This window comes from Teleopsis dalmanni, chromosome 2 (assembly GCF_002237135.1).
Source record: "Teleopsis dalmanni isolate 2A chromosome 2, ASM223713v2, whole genome shotgun sequence".
Taxonomy (NCBI): domain Eukaryota; kingdom Metazoa; phylum Arthropoda; class Insecta; order Diptera; family Diopsidae; genus Teleopsis; species Teleopsis dalmanni.
The window spans coordinates 204,778,342-204,796,778 of record NC_051847.1 but is presented as its reverse complement, the minus strand read 5'-3'; the positions used below and the strand labels follow the sequence as shown (position 1 = coordinate 204,796,778).

General features: G+C 28.8%; 1 protein-coding gene across 1 annotated transcript in view; it reads left to right on the top strand.

Annotated features, from left to right (window-relative positions):
• Positions 1-18,437, top strand: part of LOC119676609 (3-hydroxy-3-methylglutaryl-coenzyme A reductase-like) — a 30,826-nt gene that overhangs the window by 7,788 nt on the left and 4,601 nt on the right. The gene's annotated exons all lie outside the window — the stretch shown is intronic.

The following is an 18,437-nucleotide window of genomic DNA, read 5'->3' as shown; positions in this document are numbered from 1 at the left end:
TTTTTTTGTTTTATAAAATTTCTATTATTTATTTTTTTTTTATAGAAAACAATAAAATGATATAATTTTCGTTGAACATGTGAACATTTAATTTACAATAGACACATTGCTATGGAAATTTTTTATTACTTTGATTATGTATGAGTGTTTTTGCTTGTGAGCATATAAAAAAAAGACAATATTAGATTCTAAAAATCATGTGATAATATTCAACAAAATCGCTGAATTAATAATATTTAATACAAACATGAAATCTATAGTCTGTGTAATAGTTTTAATGTGTAATTTGTTGTTTGCAAATTCTCAACATAATAATATATTGTTGTTTTTGTAATGCGATAACTTTAAGAAATAAAAACAAACTCTATAAAAAGTAAACTACATAGAGAAACAATACTCAATGTACATCCAAACAAGTAAAAAAAGATCAATAATATATGAATATATACTCGAAAAGGTGGTTAGTATATTCTTTACTAGATCTATGGTCCTTTACGCGTTGGCAACTAGTCTCGAATTCGATGAAACGATAAGCTGTACCAGCTACACCGCAAAATTTACAACGTTAAAAAATAAAAATTCAGCATATTCGCATGGTATTCATAGCCAATATCTTTTAAATTCATTTACAATTTATTGAAATTGACAATTGTGTTATGACAATATAACATCCCTTTTACTCACACACACACACACATCAGAAATAAAAGCATAACATTGCCGTGATCATTCGTCATATAATTGTCATATAATTGCAATGCTTAAACTATATTGCAGTATTTTACAGAATCTTTTAATAATGTTTTTTTAATAACCATTATTTCGTTATGATTCTGTAAAAAAAAAAATTAGACTAAACTAAAAATGAAGTGTTAACCCTTTTACGACTTATTTTAGTGCTGTTAAGTGTTTGTGTATATTAAACGTTAACTTCGTAACACTTTTTAATAAATTCAATTCTGAAATTCTTGTGAATTCTTTTGTTTTAAGTGTGCCACCAGACGTCTTGTAAATTCTTGGTTGACTCATGTTAGGACAATAAAAGTAAATTGCAAGTAAAGTAGGTTAAAATCTGCACGTAACATATCAACAAAATCACTGATAAAATGCGTAAGTCAATGAGACAACACTAGACTTAGAGTAAATTACAAGAAAAAAAAAATGTTTTTAAATAAATTGAACAGTTTAATATTTAAGATTTAACAACAAAAACTGATTTGAGTAGAATACATAATGTGGGGAATATGGGGTGCCTTGATTGCTGTTACCAGGTTATCATAGCATGTAATTAAAGTAATGAGTGTGCACGCATCTATGCGTACGATTATAAAGTATGGGCTGCTTTAATTTGATAAGTGCAGGAAAAGAAGGTAGTCAGCTCAGACAGACAGGTTGGAGGGCTGCACAGTTAGGGAGCGTATTTGTATGTAAATTTCAATTGTGGTTGACAAAAAGCTCAAGCATGCATTAAATTGAAAAGGATGCATTAAAATAATACAAATAATAATATATATAATAAATAAAATGCTGAGCGGTTATAGATACAGAAACAAGATGTAAGAAATGTCTAACTGACAATGTTGGACAAAGCACAGCCTTAAGAAGATACAAAGGGCAATATATTTGAATTACTCTCGCACAAATGTTACAAAAGTAAAATGGATTTTGTTTTTGAAAAGTAACTTAAGTAAAGCTTCCTATTCAAAAAGAGAAAAAAAAATTAATTATAACGCATGAAATATGCGTAAGTCACAAGTTACCCTGTTTTTAATAAAATTTCATGCGGGGCTTATTTTTTTTTACAAGAAAAAAATTTTTATCGTATTATTTTTATATTATTAATGTCAAAGCAATGTTTTATTTTATGTATTTTATTTGATGTATATATAAGTATATATTCAATTTTTTAACAAAAAATAAATAGAGAGCTATAATTGTATAAATATTTTTTAAATTAAGAGGTCATACAAGGGTTAAAGTAACCCTAAACTCAAGTCAGCGGCAAAAAATGCGTACGAAACAAAAAAGTCATATTAAAAAAATATCAATTGAAATTTCCCCACGCGTACATTGAACTCTAGAGGTAAAATAGCCAAAGCAACAAATAAAAGAAACATAATCAAAACCAAAATAAAATTATAAAAATAAGTGAAGAAAAAAAATTTTGAGCTTACGCACTAAAAAGTTACGCACAATAGAATTCAAAAAAAAATATATAAGTAAAAACCAAACAATAACAACAAAATGCTGCTACGCAATCAAAAGAACAAGCAACGGGAATGGCAAATAGCAACAACAAAAGTCAACAGAACAGAAAATAATGAATGTGATTGAATTCAACGAAAGAAAAAATTAAATAAAACAAAACAGCAACAACAACAACTAAATACTTGATACGAAGCAACAACAATAACACAGCAAAATTGGCACAGTTGAGGTAGGTGTCAGTTTAGTGAGCGGGAGACTATAGCTGCGCTGCTTTGCTGCCTGCTGCGTACTGTCTACTGCATGCAAAGCTTAAATGCTTGTACGCACATTGTTTTGTGTATTGTATTTCTTCCTGAACTTTGCAGCTCAAACGTTTTGTTGACATTTACACTATTCCTAGCGGCAAGTACTTATTGTGTACTTATTTCTTATTATAATATTTTTTCATTTTTTTGTTTTTTCTTTATGCAATTTTTTTTTTCAATTTGCAATATTTTATATTGATGAGTGCTGAGTGCTGAGCGTTGAGTAGGCCCAACAACAATGTGTGCGGACTGTAAGGCAGCACGCATGCATTCATGTTTGCATTCATTATAGCTTGCCTGCATACATTGTGACCGAAAAGCTTTCGGAAATTCTCATTTAAAATTCGCGCGCTGTATATTTTTCGATATTTTAAGTTTATGTAGTTTGGCAGCACTGTCCTTAATTACTATGCCAAAAATGAGGCGCGATCTGTCGGACAGTTCGTTTACGGCAGCTGTTGAAACCAGTTCACCTCAGTAGTGCGTTGCGAAAAAAACAATGGAAAAAAATATTGAACAAAGAGTTTGCATCAAATTTTGTTTTTCGAACGAAATTTCGTGTGCAGAATCGTTGCGAATGCTACAAAAGGCTTATGGGGAATCAGTTTTATCGAAAACTCAAGTTTATGAGTGGTACAAAGCCTTTCAGGACTGTCGTACGACCGTCGAAGACATGCCGCGTTCTGGACGACCTTCGACCTCTACCACCGACGAAAACATTGAAAAGGCAAAGGAAATCGTGTTCAAAAATCCTCATGTGAGTGTTAGAGAGATAGCACGAGAGCTAGGCATCGGTCGTGAGATGGCTCGTTTGATTTTGGTGGACAATTTGTGTATGCGACGTGTCAACGCCCGGCTTGTTCCGATTCACCTCAATTTGTTCAACATTATCAACGATTTTAAGGCCAAACATTCAATAAATACCATCGAACAGCCACCGTATTCACCTGATCTTGCACCGTGTGACTTTTTCCTGTTTCCCAACCTCAAATTACCACTCAGAGGAACGCGTTTTGAATCCATAGAAGACGTAAAACAGAATTCGCAGAGGGAACTCAAAGCCATACCGGAAAGCGCCTATAAAAAATGTTTTGATGATTGGAAGAAACGTTGGCATTTGTGTATCGCTTCTAATGGAGCATATTTTGAAGGAGATAAAATAAATATTGATGAAGATTAAGAATTTTGCGTTTTATTTATTTATTTCCGGAAACTTTTCGGTCACAATGTACATGTGGCTTTATTGCACTATTAGAAAGAAAAACTGTGCCACAACGGGCGTAGGTGTTAACAGTTTCACAAATCTGTTTTGTAATTATGGCAAATTTTTTGCCCTCCTCTATTTTTATCATTATTTTTATTGTGGCCGTTTGCTGTTGTTATTGTTGTTATTGTGCTTTTATTATATATTTGTTTTTGTAATTATTTTATTAAAGGTATGTGTACTTATGAGTAGAAGTTCTCTTTTTAAAACCGTATTACCGTTGCGGCAATACGTTAAGTGCTGTACTGACAGTTTGTGTTGGTGGTATCAGTGGTGATGTTTTCTAATTTGTTGAATTTTGCAAGCAATTAGGTTTGTGAAGGTGGTGTCAAGTTAAGCAATGTATGCGCGCATACACTCAACAAAAAATGTTACACATAATTATTATTAAATAAACAATTGGGTTAAATGCATATATATTAGTATTTACAACATTTACTTGTTATAAAAGTGTAAACATTTGTGAACTTATATGTAAATAGAATTTAGAAGCAAAGCCGGATTTATTGATATGATAAAAGTGAAGCCAACAGTTTTATAATATCTAATATAAATAATAATTACTGAAATTTGTAGATGTAAGTACTGTAGTCCCAATAATCTATGAAATACTTTTCACGATAAGCTGTTTTCTATAGGCTTTTAGAATCACTTGTTTTCTATTTCAATAAAATGGATCACTCCCCAAAACAATTCCGTTATTATATTGAGGATATGGCAACCCGTTCCATGAAGTACATTTTTAGAGTGTCTTGAACTTTAGTAAATACCCATCAACACCAATAATTAAGTTTTTGTAACAATTATTGCTCTCTATTTAAACGAAATGGGTCATTCCGCCGCTCAGACAATTTCGTTGTTTAGTTACACATATAGCAACCTTCCCCAGATAGTATACTGTTGAAGAGACTCTTATTAGCTTAGATAAATTCGGAAATTCAAATACTAAGCTTCTTATGTTTCACCATCTGATTAAGAATTGTGATTTCAGCCGAAAGTCTTTCACAGTCTAATAGTTGAGATCTTCTCAACTCGTTCCAAAGAGGTGGTTTTAATCTCACACTGTGGCTCAAAAAAAAAAAGTCTACAACATGCTACAACTAGATTAAAAAAAATGTTAAATATAAATGTTTTTTTTCTTTTTGTTTAAAAAACAAATTTTAATATTAATATATTAATTATAGATACATTATATTATTTGACAAAAAATTTTTTTATCTAATTTCCTGGTTAATTCCTGTGCATTAATTTTTTATTAACAAATATTTGTAAATAATTTTTTTTTGCAAAATATAGCCTTTGTTGCTATTTTCAATTTTTGTACTTAAATACTATAAAAATGTTTTACTGTATTTTTTTTACTGCCTGCCTGACTGTGCATGCATTCAATTTAAATTCTTTGCTTCATACATTTTATCTACTTTAAACGATCATTAAACGTCCCACAAATGATGTCATTTATGTGTAATATAACTGTCAAGCGCGACGCATATCCAACTGACAAGTACTTTACATTAGAAGCAGCTTGGGCACACATTTAACATACACATACGAGAGTGCTCAACGCTGCTTGAGTGATGCATAACATACATACAATACAGCATGCATGTAAGCTTAACAGCCCCACAGCCTAACAGCGGCTATTCAATGTAAACTTTACAGTTAGTTAATTTTGAATGTGGGTGTATCGAAATTGCGATTAAAAAGGTATTAAGTTGAAAATTAAATAGTTATTTTTAGTTATTGAAAAAAATGTTCGATTTAATTGAATATTTAAAAATTTGTTGTTTTTGGTTGCAATGCAGTAGATAGTTTTTTTGATTGCAATGTAGTAGATAGTTTATGTGGAAATCATGTCCAGTAACATAAATGACGTGAAATAACATAAAATTTAATAGGATTATAAATCTACAAGATTACGGATGGAGTACGATAGGAATAAATCCTTTAACCCTATTTACATTCTTGATTTACAAAGTATGACATTTATTTTTGGAAAAAATAGATAATAAATATAGTTGGGTAGTGAGAATTGGAGCTAGCAGCTGAGATGGTTAGAAAATGCTCCGAAAGGGACATAAATGCGGCCGACACCTCAAAGTAAACTCCGTTGTGTGTACTGTTTAGTAAACCATTGCTATGATGAATAAATTGAAGACCAATCGCGTAGATTATTAGAGTTCTAGGGTTCTATGGTTTAGATTAGATAAGAGTAGAAGATCGAAAGATCTTTTTATTTTAAGCAAGCTTGCAGGTTGTGTGTTTATTGAAGTAATAATGAGATAGTCTGATTTTGTATCGATACAACAAAAAAAAATGAGATAGTCTGATTTTGTATCGATACAACAAAAAAAAATGAGCTGTGCCCTAATTTTTATGATAAAGAGAAACAGAAAGCTACCAACTATATTATCTCTGTCCGGAACTGTAGACGAATCGACAATAACATCTCAAAGACCGTTTCTTAGCTAAAATCTTGGTCACACAAGTCCACCTGTGTTATCTCAAAAATGACCTGGTCTAACAAGAAAAGTACCAGTCAGTTACTTCAACTAAAACGTAATCTGCTCAGCACCACTATGAAGCTGGGCCCTACCATATAGCGATTTATGTCGGGGTTGTGGCATTACGAATGAGGAGGAATATGTACTCCACCTCATGTGTCAGTGTTCATCACTGTCTAGGAGCAGATTTGAAATATTTGGATCAGTTTTTCTTGTCTACTTGACAGAGCTGGCATTCTACAAACTTAGAGAGTTGGCCAAGTTTATAGACTCGTCAGGCTGATTCAATTTCATTTTAATAGGAGAGTTGTGCCTTTTAGCGTTATTCGTACGCTGACCATCTAGTCTGCGTATGAACAACACTATTCCGTGGTATCGGATTAGGTTTCGGGCAAGGCCGCCACCACTACAGCATAATATAACCTAGCTAAATTGTTTCTTCAAATAATGCAGAATAGGAATATATATAGTTTCCGATATAATCTTATTCGTGTTACAAGTAGCTTGATAAATCAAACACACCTGTAATTCTCAATAGGGTGAAGGGTATAAAATCGGTAAGTAAACTTCAACATAACTTTTTCTATATATAATAACGTGGCTCTGTACTCTTTCAACCCACAATGTATACAAGTAATTAAAATTGTGAGTATCGTTCGATTTACAATTTCACATGTCAGCTTAATACATTTTTTTCAGTGTAATTTTTACTATTAGCGAAATTAAGTCAATTACTTACTAAATGCGAGAAAATATTTTGCTTAACAATGTTGGGCTTGTTAACGTTTTTAAATTTTTTTACTTGACTCCGATTGTGTGGGTGCAACTACTGATTAGTAACAAAGGCAACTAAAGTGTTAACGTTGAAAGCAAGAAGAAGAAAAAATAAATACTAAATTGTTTTTGGGACGTATGAGTAACATTAATAACGTTTCAGTGTGCCCAGATAAAGCACAGATAAATAACCAATTTGAAAGTACTTTTTTGTTATACATGGAAGCTTGTAATTTAGCATTGAGAATTGACTAAAGAAAAAATATGTATAAAAATGTGAAACTCATGGCAGATAATTTGTTTCATTGTGATTTGAACAAGAAAGGTAATAGTTAATAATGAGTTGAGTTAATATTTTCAATATCAATATGAAAAAAAAATATATTCATATTTTTCAATTTCAATTTATATTTTTTATATGAAAATATTATATTACTGTGTATTTTTAATATAGCATTAAGTGGTTGTAAAAACATAATCTATCTATAATTATTACAATTATTTTATAGGTTTCTTATTCGTGATTTGTCATATGATTCATTATTATCTTATGATAGCCGTTCAATATTTGTCAAAGAACTTTGTATCTTTTAGTTATAAGATCTTTAAAAAAAAAACCTTTTTTATATATAAGACTATTAAAGTTATGTAAATGATAGTTTAAATTACTGTAGGTAAGTTAAACTTCCGGTGAACAAGATGAGCAAGAAATCATTATGGGGGAGAACCACTATCCTATTGAGACAGAATATAAAAATTTGTATTAAAATCACGACTTTCCAGTAACATTTATAGCAAACAGAATACTTGCCACACCTTTTGAGTGACTGCTTGCTTATGCCCTTATAAGCGATAAGTGATCGTAATAATGTTAAAATTCAGTTCACATTAAGAAGTTAAAATTTGTCAACTGTTTTTCGTTTACGAAAAAATAAAACGAAATAATTTTGCAAGTGTATGATGATTCGTTTTCATTGTAGGAACGAAGTAAATGTTCGCGAAACACGTGTCTTCAATAGTGGTAATTGAACTTCAGTTCATATAAACAAGTGGAAGAAAAAAATACGTCAATTGTTTTTCGTTTGCGAAAAATAAAACGAAATAAATGTATATCGTTCATATACTTGTAGCGATTAAATTGTCATATTTAGTTTAGAAGAAGGATATTTACAAACGAAAAACAGTTGACGCATTTTTTGTTTGCAGCAAATGATTCCATTTCAACATATATATGTTAAAATGTATGTAAAACATCGTCAAAGTAAAAATTGGGGTATGGGGGTAGGTAAAATTTTATTTTTTTTTCGGCTGATCATACAATTGATTCGGATGCTGACAAATTTCTACCGATAACTATGTTCATAATTGGTGTTTGGTTATTTTTAAAGGTTTAATTGCAGGTATGTAATTATAATTATTGAACTGTAAGTAGGAGCTGTCAAATCATGTTAAATTTGTGTAATAGAAATTTGATTTTAAGTACAATTATTAATAAAAATGCAAATAACGTGAGTTTAAAGTTCAAACGCAACAAATTAGAAAGATTTTTAGTATGATAATGAATTGCTATTGTAGTAGAAAAATCTTTTAATCAAAAATCTTAACATTCACTGACACATATCTTAATGAAGTCATATAGAAAACAATAAATACAATTCAAAGAAATTTAACTTCTCAGAAGAAATCAATAAAAAAATATTGTATCTTAATTAGTTTGGCTTTGAAGTGCATAAATCAAAATGCAAACATGTGCAGATAGAAAGTTTATTACTGTACAATAAACGAATAAGCATAATTTATGAAACTACACAAAATTTATAGTCATGGAAGTGAGCTGCAGACTGCAGTGACCCAGTAGCAAAGCAAAAAAATCAAGAAAAAATAAAAAGTGCAGTCTTCTATGACGCGTGCAAATAAAATCTTCACAAAAACTAGATAGAGCACTGTAGCAAGACCAATGGAATTGCAAACAAAAAAAAAAAATTGCAGAGTGTAGAAAAAAACTTGTATACGCAAAGTGACAGAAACATTTAATGTGACTGTCATAAATAATACTAATTTGTAACTGCAACAAAAAAAATAAATAAAATAGCAAAAATAAAAAAAAATATATTTAAAATTTTATATGGAAAGTGGCAAGTACATAGTATGAATTTCAAAAAAAAATAAAACAAAAAAAACAATTTTTTTTTCGTAAATTTTTATTGCAGTTACTTGATTTGATTGCCGCCTCTCAGTAGGCAGTTGCATGCGACGAATGCACTAACCGCACCGCAAGACACTTTAGGCGCCGCACACACACTTTGGGCAATTAAGCAAAGCAATCTTTTATGTTTGCATTTGATTTTCATATTTTCATGCACACGAAATCAAAATCTTTGATACTCAGATACTCGTCGTATGTGCAATTTTCATAATCTTCTTTATTGGCTATATTATGCACTGACAAACTAATTATTAATTTTTTTTTTCACTTCCACACAGACGTTTAGTTGCGGGGTTCTACGTAAGTGCAGTGCACATTTAATAAATTTTAAAATTTTACTTTTCTATTAAGGAGAAATGCTTTCATACATAGCGTGTGTAAGTCACGCTGGCGTATGAGTAATTTTATTTGCTCAAATTGGTTTTTTTTTTATTATTATTTTTAACTAATTCTATGCACAAATATTGTAGATACAAGTGAATTAGTATTTCAAATTTGAAATATTCAAGTAGAAAATATGTTTTCATTCGCAATTACAATGACACTTTGTATTTGTCAGATTTTTTAACGTGACCTAAATTTAGAACAAAAAATTTTAAATAAAAAAAAAAAACAAGCAGAAAAAAATTTTTTTTTTTAACAAAAAATGGAAAAAAGTGTGAGTATCTGTACTGACAAATACAAAACAAAAATACAAAAACACAAAAACAATAAATATACTTAAGCTTCCCCTAAAGAAATGATCGTGCTGACGACATGCTCAATGACTGTGAATACCAACAACAACAACTACCACTACCACTACTACTATCACTGCTACTGCTCGTACTACAGTAAACGCAAATACACAATTGCGTGGGTCGCAAAAATACTTAAGCCAAATCGCAAATATTCGCACACAGTCGCCTGCCATGTGTAATACGTGTATGTGTGTAATTGGTTTGGATTTTGTGTTCGTGTGTGTGGCCCTAATTCATTAAATGCCTGAAAATCTAAAACAGCGTAGGTTTTGTGTAAAATTTCTGTCACTTTTTGAATTTAAAAAAAAAAAATTTGTTTTTTTTTGTTTGCAAATACTTTTGCAAACAATTAAAAATTTGCACTACTTAGGAACAGAAAATAATTTGGAAATAAATTATATTGTATTTTTTTAACTACAATAATCAAGTATTAACAGTAATTTTTCAAATGATATAAAAATAGATTATGTTAAGATAATAGTGAGATAATGGTAAGATAATGGGTGATCATAAAAAGCCTAGAAATAAATTTAAACTCTATTTAGGCTGTCAAATGACTCATAATGAATCAGTGAAGGGTGACAGAACAAAAAAAAACTGTTTTCTTAAGAATAATTTAGTCTGAGGTAAGAGAATGTTGTATTTATCTAGAAGGAGGAGAAATTTCTAGCAATATTCTATATGATTGTTTGACATTGATCTAGTCAAAAAGGAGAATGCGGAATTTAGTGCCGGCAGTTGTTAACGCAATATGTTTTTTTTTTTACTTGAGAAAAAACACAACAAGAGGCAAGCAGCCTTTTTCAGAGGTGGCAGAATTTTTTTGTTTGGAAGAGGATGAAAGTTCTTAGTATATGGTTTGTGAGTTATTGACTTTGATATGGGTCAGTAAGAGTGTAGGGTCGGGAGCTTTTATCCTCGTCTAATATTAGAAAAAAAATTAACGAGATACAAGTCACATCATTAGAATATGATAGAATGTGATTGATTGGAGGGGGATGAAACTCCTGATTATATTATTTATGATTATCTGACTTTGATTTATATTAGAAAATTTTCGACGAAAGACAAGTTGTATCATTCAGAAGTGGAGAAAGATAATTGATTGGAAGGGGATGAAGTTGCGAGTAACATTTTTTGCGACTGTCTATCTGCGGTAGAAAACGAATACAGAATTGAGTATTAGTAACACCGTTTGATTTTGGAGAAACATCAACGAAAACTAAGACCGGTATGTTACAGAATAACATCTTTGTTTAAAAAAGAATGAATAAGTAATTGTTCGTTTTTAATTCGTGGCAAGGATAAAAAATAGAACCGAGAATCTTATTTTCGTCTGGATTACAAAATGACTAATAAGATGAGTATTTCTAAGATAGCATAATAACATTTTTGATTGGATTGGGTTGCGATTACTAGTCACATTTTATGTGATTGTCCGTCTTTAATTTGCAACAAGAAGAAAATGTTTGCTCGGCAGCACTTTCTTCTGTATTTCGTAAGAAAATTATTAACGAGAGGATTTGTTCCTTTTTTTTAAATATTCACACACTTAGTGATTGTATGTTTTCAATCAAAACAAGAAGATGCAGAAGTCCTATTAATTTCTTATAGTGGCTCAATAGAGTCTTTGTCTGAAAGCAAATGAAAATTCAAGTCACATTTTTCGTGACTGTTGGTCTTTAATTTGGAAAACAACGAAAATACAGGCAGCTGTTTACACCTGTTTGGCATTACAAAATCTTTCACGAGAAACATTCTGGCCTTCATTAATATAGATAACTGTCTTGTGTTCGGTTAGGGTAAATTGTTAGCAGAAACGATATACTAAGGTAGCATTTAACTATATTACATTAACTATATCATGTTAAAAGAACATCGTCATAAAGTTTGGTAAGGTGTAAAAATTTGCATATCAAATCAAGCGAAGTAACAAATTGATGATTCTGATTCAAATTTTTTTTGGTAACAACTGACCTTAGTCGAACAGAAGACATTAAGCCTTTAACTTAAAGCTCAGAGTGTCTTTCGTTGACAATATGTCAATTACAGATGACGGTAGGAGCTGCTGATCGAGAATAATTCTCTAAGATCAAATAAAGGCCGAACAGTTACATGACTAACAATCTTATGTCCATTCCAGGATTCGTACCAACATTCGACCTTCTTATAGTGGTATATATATTAATTTAATTCTTATTTATTATTATAATAATTTTAGGATTGGTACAGAGAAAAAATGAAATGGCAGGAAGCAGACTTAAATGTAAGAAGACTATAATGATTTCTATAATGATCATTGGTTCCAGTACATATTAAACACTCATTATTTATATATCGGAAACTAACTATAACAAATTAATTACATATTTCTACACTAATTAAATACAAATTTGGTTTTACTGTTTGTTAATTTTAAAGATATAAAATTATTTTAAATTTTCCGCAAAACTGAATTTGTAATAAAAATTCGTACAATTGTCGTTTTATGTGAAAATGACTTTTTTATGCCTTTTGATTTTAGTAAATTTTTTAAATTTTTTTTATTTTTTATTCATTTTTCAATGTTCAATTGAAAGCTTTTAATCTAAATTGGCACATAGTAATGCTAACGACTATAATAAAAGTTTTGTACTTTTTTTAAGTGTGTGTGTAAGCGTGTGTATTTATTAGATAAATTTATATCTTTGCGAATGCGACTGGCAGTTGAACAAGGCACAGATACAAATTCTTTATTTGTATTTGCGCGCACCCTTAATATTGTAAAATGAAAAAAAAAAATTTAAAAGAAAAAAATTGAAAATAATTTTTATTTATTTGCACAAAGTTCGTAGTGTTTGACGTCAGCCATTTTTCACTTTTTTTTTATAATGTATTATACTACACTGTATTTTATCTTAAATTTTTTTTTGGGTGGGGGGCCCTCCTATAATTGGCAAACATCGCACACATGAAAAAATTGTAAAAAAACGTTCGAAAATTATTTAAATTCTGAGATAAAATTCTTGATTGTTTGCTTATAGTAATAATAAATTTTTATTAGGTAAGCAATTTACACATTCTGTGAATGTGTTCGTTTCAGATACATATCATCTCAGATACATAAGCATAAATATTACATAATGTACTCGTATAAATTTATGAAATTTTTTGGCAAATATTTTTTTAATTTTTAGTTTTCAATTTTATTTATAAATAATTGAGTATTTTTATAATTTGCGTGAAAATAGAATCTTAGACAAAAAAAAAAAAAATTGCGTAGGAATCTCAGTAAAAGTGCGTTTCATTTTTGGAACTTTATTTAATAATAATAATACTATTAAAATACAATTAAAATACAAATTAAAAGTTTCAATATCGTATAGCACATATATACTATAGGACGCGTGCCGAGAAGGTACGATAACGATTATAATGGCGCTGAGATATTTCAATGTTTTCTATTATCGCTATATGGTGATAAACTTTGGTTTTCGAGTTATCTGGCCATGAAAAATTTGCAACTTTACAGCCTGACATATTTAGAACTACACTATATCGACTTACAGCGTTACATGACCCTATGATGTATCCATAAGTTGCTTGTGTTTTTCATATAAAAAATTTGAATTTTAAAGCCCGATATGTATGGAGCCAAGCTACATCGGAAAGTAGAGTATTCGATATTTAATTTAGATTAATCAAAATTTATTGTTTTTAATGCATGTTTATTGAATTACTTTTAAGATGTTGTGAAATAAAAAATATAAGTCGTCCATACATTGACTTAAAACATATATAAACACTCATGACTTTTAAAAATTTTCAGCTAAAGGATATAAACTCTTTGAGTTAAAAATAATATATATAAAATAATATGATAGATATATTTTTTCGAAAGACTGTCCCAAATTGATCAAATTGATTGAGACTCTCAATCGAGAATAAAAAATATACGTAGTATACTTATTCGTCTAAAATGAAGTTTCAAAAAAAAAACTTGACTGAAAGATACTTTTGGTAGACTGCATTAAACGGGTAGAGAATATTATATTCATTTTGTGGTTCTGCAAATAAACCAGAATATCGATCAAATTTTTTATTCAATATATTGTTTAGATCTTGCCATTAAGATCTTACGGTGCTGGATCGCTTGTAGGCACCAAACTGGCAGTAGTCTAGCCATAACGTTACGGATAAATAAATTTTTGTTTTCAAAACGTCGTGAGTTTAAAAATCATCCGTATAAATACCATCCATCCATTGTATAACTCCAGAAAAAAAGTTCTATGTAATAATATTCGTGACCAATTAACATTATTCAAATGTTTGATTGTATGTCTGGGAAATATCTTGCAGAAATAATCAAATATGTTAAAACTATATATCTTTTATATTTATTTATTTATATTCACAAAACCAAAAAATTGATAATCATGTGACTGTAGTGATAAGGTTGTTATGAGATAGTTTGTCTGATACCTTTGTCATTTTCAAAAAATTACTCACCAAATACCACACTAAACTACGACTTTTTATGGCTACATGGACATACGACATTACTTCTATATAACCATATCCACTAAATGGAAAATGGTCATCATATCGGTGAAGAAAATTGAATGTGAAAAATCGTAATGATTTTTGTAGTAAGGTTTGTAAATTTAACAAAGCCACATGTGATGACTTGGATGAGAGTTCAATTTGACAGATAACACAGTAATAGTACCATTAAATCAGGATCAGAAAATTGATAATCTTGACTTGTTGTACAGAAGTTTTTATACCAGAATTCTTATAAAAAGTTATTAAATTGTATCTAAGTTAGATGTTCACCAGAATTCTTATCTCATATATATAATATTTTATAACTTTTAGTGATTAAATGTTGATAATAAATAACATTTTTCTGTAAATTATATATTACAATATGAAATATAAAGTTTTTAAGTATAACTTTTAGGCACGAGTACATGTTGAGTGCAAACCTTTGTACCAGAATTTTTATCTCTTTTAGTATTATTTAATAATTTTTACTAAGTAAAAGTTTATTTTTTACTTTTATATATTATGTGATAATTAACAATATCTTAATCGTTATCACTGTTGTGTTAATTAGATCGAGTCATGGTTCAGTACAAAACTTTTATTTTCATTTTAAATATTTGTGTTAATCATAAAAGTGTAATCTTGGGCATATAAAAATAATCTAAAGATTTTTTTTCTAATTACACCGTTGTAGTTTTTTAGCTTCTAAGAAATCAAAGATTACAATTATTTTTATCGAAAAATTTCATTTCTAATTGATATACTATATTTATTCTTATCGATTCTTATCTTATCAATTGAAATATTTATAATGTAATTAACAAAAAAAAGTGAAATTATCAAATTGCATTTTACAATTTATGCCTGAGGGCGGGGGGAGTGGAAGGGAGTCCAATGCAACACGTAATATTTAAATGAAATTTTAAATTTTTATTTTCAATTTCAAAAATAAAATTCAAATTTGTGATATTTATATAGATTAATAATAACAACATTGTCAAATATATGTGTGTGTAAATATATGATAACAACGACTATTATAATATCAGTTAATAGCAAAATATGATGTATATATGGCGACAGCTTTTCTAGGGTTGAATTTTAAGTAAAAGAATAGTGAAACGAAAAACTATGACTGGATAATTTATATACACTGAAAAATAAATTGAATATTAAGTATGTATATTAGTTATTTATCTATAACTAGATCCTTTAAAATAATTCTGTTGGATATTTATTTCATATAAAATACTCTGTATATGTTATAAGTCAGGGCTGTCAAGACTAGATCCAATTGCGAGCCAATACAAATCTTTGTATAGATGAGAGATATAGAGATTATGTAAAATATGAACTATACATATATTCTGCTGCGGATCTAGGACTACAGTAGCTTTAACTAAAATTAATTTTTAGGTTTTTCTGTAGTCTAAAACTGGACTGACTTAAATAAAAGTGCACAGAAAACTTAAAATAAAACAATAAAACAAAACTTTTGAACTCAGAACTCTTCTTAAAATTATTAACAATATATCTTTGATAAGAATCATTGCCATAAATTCATATGATTTGGTAAGATTAAGATTTTTCAGTATGAAAGTTTACAAATTAATGGGACTGACGGGCATCCCAAACATAAATACTTAAAAAATTATATTTTTCAAACAAGCAGATTGATTTCAAAACTTACATATTTATGCCTAGTAACAAAACAGCGCCTATGAACTACTTGGACAGGAGAGGAAACCCTGCCACCACTAAAACTAATTGATCAACAAATGAATACACATTATCAAATCCATATAAGCACATCAAATCTGTATGTTATAAGGCAAGGGTGCAATCTTTTTTGGGGGAAACACAAGTACTGCCAAACAAAATTTAGAACTATTTATGATCCTGTAAAACTGTTATATAATGTGTAGAATCAAAATATTTGTAAATACCTTGAGCTGAGTTTATTTACGTTCACTGTAGCTTAGTCAAGTTTAATTGAGTTTAGTCTACTTTGGTCCCGATGAGAGTATAAGCATATATTTTTAACGACCATGGACATTGTTAATTTTTTATTGTTTAATTGAAAAATAAATATGTGTCTTCACCACATATACGTATATATAAGTAGTCACTAAACAAATATACAAAATATCTCAAATAAAACTTTAAGATAAAATTATTTCCCACAAAATTTAATCGTGTGAAGTCTATTAATTAAGCCTATTAATTTAATAATATATTAGACTTCTCATATTTATAAGAGCTCTAAGTAAGACATTTATATAATTACTAATATTATTTTTTCATTTTAAAAGAATTAATTAATTCATGAAATATTTAATATGTATTATTATAAACATATGTTTGTATCTATTAGTCATTACAAATATTTTACATAATATTTCTTTGCAAACGATACCATGAATCAGCATGTTAAATCTGTTACTTTTCACAAACTTGTGACAATGGCAGTGACTGTAAGTTCCTGGTACATTAGCTATGCGATACATTCTTTACTGAGCTCAACATTGTTGAATTACAACGTTTTCCCAGAAAATGTCTGGTTTCGTGGTAAAGAAACAAGTGTTCTTGAAGCTGAGGTAATTTTTTATAACATATTTAGTTATTCTCCATATGAAAGATCCTGTGATTTGTCTATATTCAGAATTTTAAAACCTTTTAATACATATAATATACTTTTTCTAATATACATATATGTATATTATTTTTATTTCATTACAAATTCCTAATATTACAGATAAATAACTTTATTTATGGTTAGAAATCTTAAAAAACATTATCTATTACTTCATATGTACTCAACATATTCATTAAAACTAATAGTATTTAAACAATATTCTATTATTCAATTTATAATATAAATAATAATAAGTCTTTCACAGTCTGATGGCCGAGAATATCTCAGATCAGTTCCTAAGAAGTGGTTTTATTGGGTTCAAGTTTAACATTGTTGCCTTTGATGATTTCCACCTACTGCAATTTAATAAGTTTGCTGTTGCATTAACAATATCAATGAATTCAATGGATTCAAGACTAGGAAATATAGGCTTCATACTGTCTTTCACTAAAGAAATCGGACTTAGAGTAACACTCTAATCCTAATAAGAAGCACAGCACAATAGATCTTTTAGATCACAGTGTAATATCCCTTTTTTACAACAATAATAATAATATTGCATTATGTGTGTATAAATATTAAATAAAGTATATGTATGTTAATATTGTTATTAAAAATAGAAAGAGTACACAGTTACATTTGAGAACTGTTGTCTTATCTCCAGAGAAATCCTTTAAAACGAACCAGAACAAATTAAGGTAATTGTTGAAAATAACAAAACCTTTTGAACTTACACTTTATATTGCATTCGTTTTCGGTTTAATGTAAAAGGATATATATATATATATACTATATTCAAGAAGAAAATTACTATTAGAAAGGTATTAACTAATTAGCTAGATTTTTTATATTAGAACAGAATTAGTTACGACTTTGATTTCATAAACATTTGTGTGGATTACTTACATAAAACGAAATATTTTTTATAAACTTATTACAAAAATAATTTTTTTTTTAATTTATTTTCATTAGAATATTTATTACAATTTAATTTAAAATAATATTCCGCACTGAGTAAGAAATCAAATAAACTTCGAAACATTGGTGATATTTATATAGATAACTATATAAAATAAAAATAAAAAGTAGTTTGTAAGTTTTTTTATTTAAAGATTCGGAGAAGCATTTTTCAAAAAAAAAAAATTAATTTTATATCAACAAATATTAGTTTTTTGTTTTAAATAAAATAAAAGTCGATGGTTCCTAGCAGCTTATAAAATTATTGAAATTTAAATTAAAACGGAAAAGAAAAAGAAATAGTTACATAAAAATTA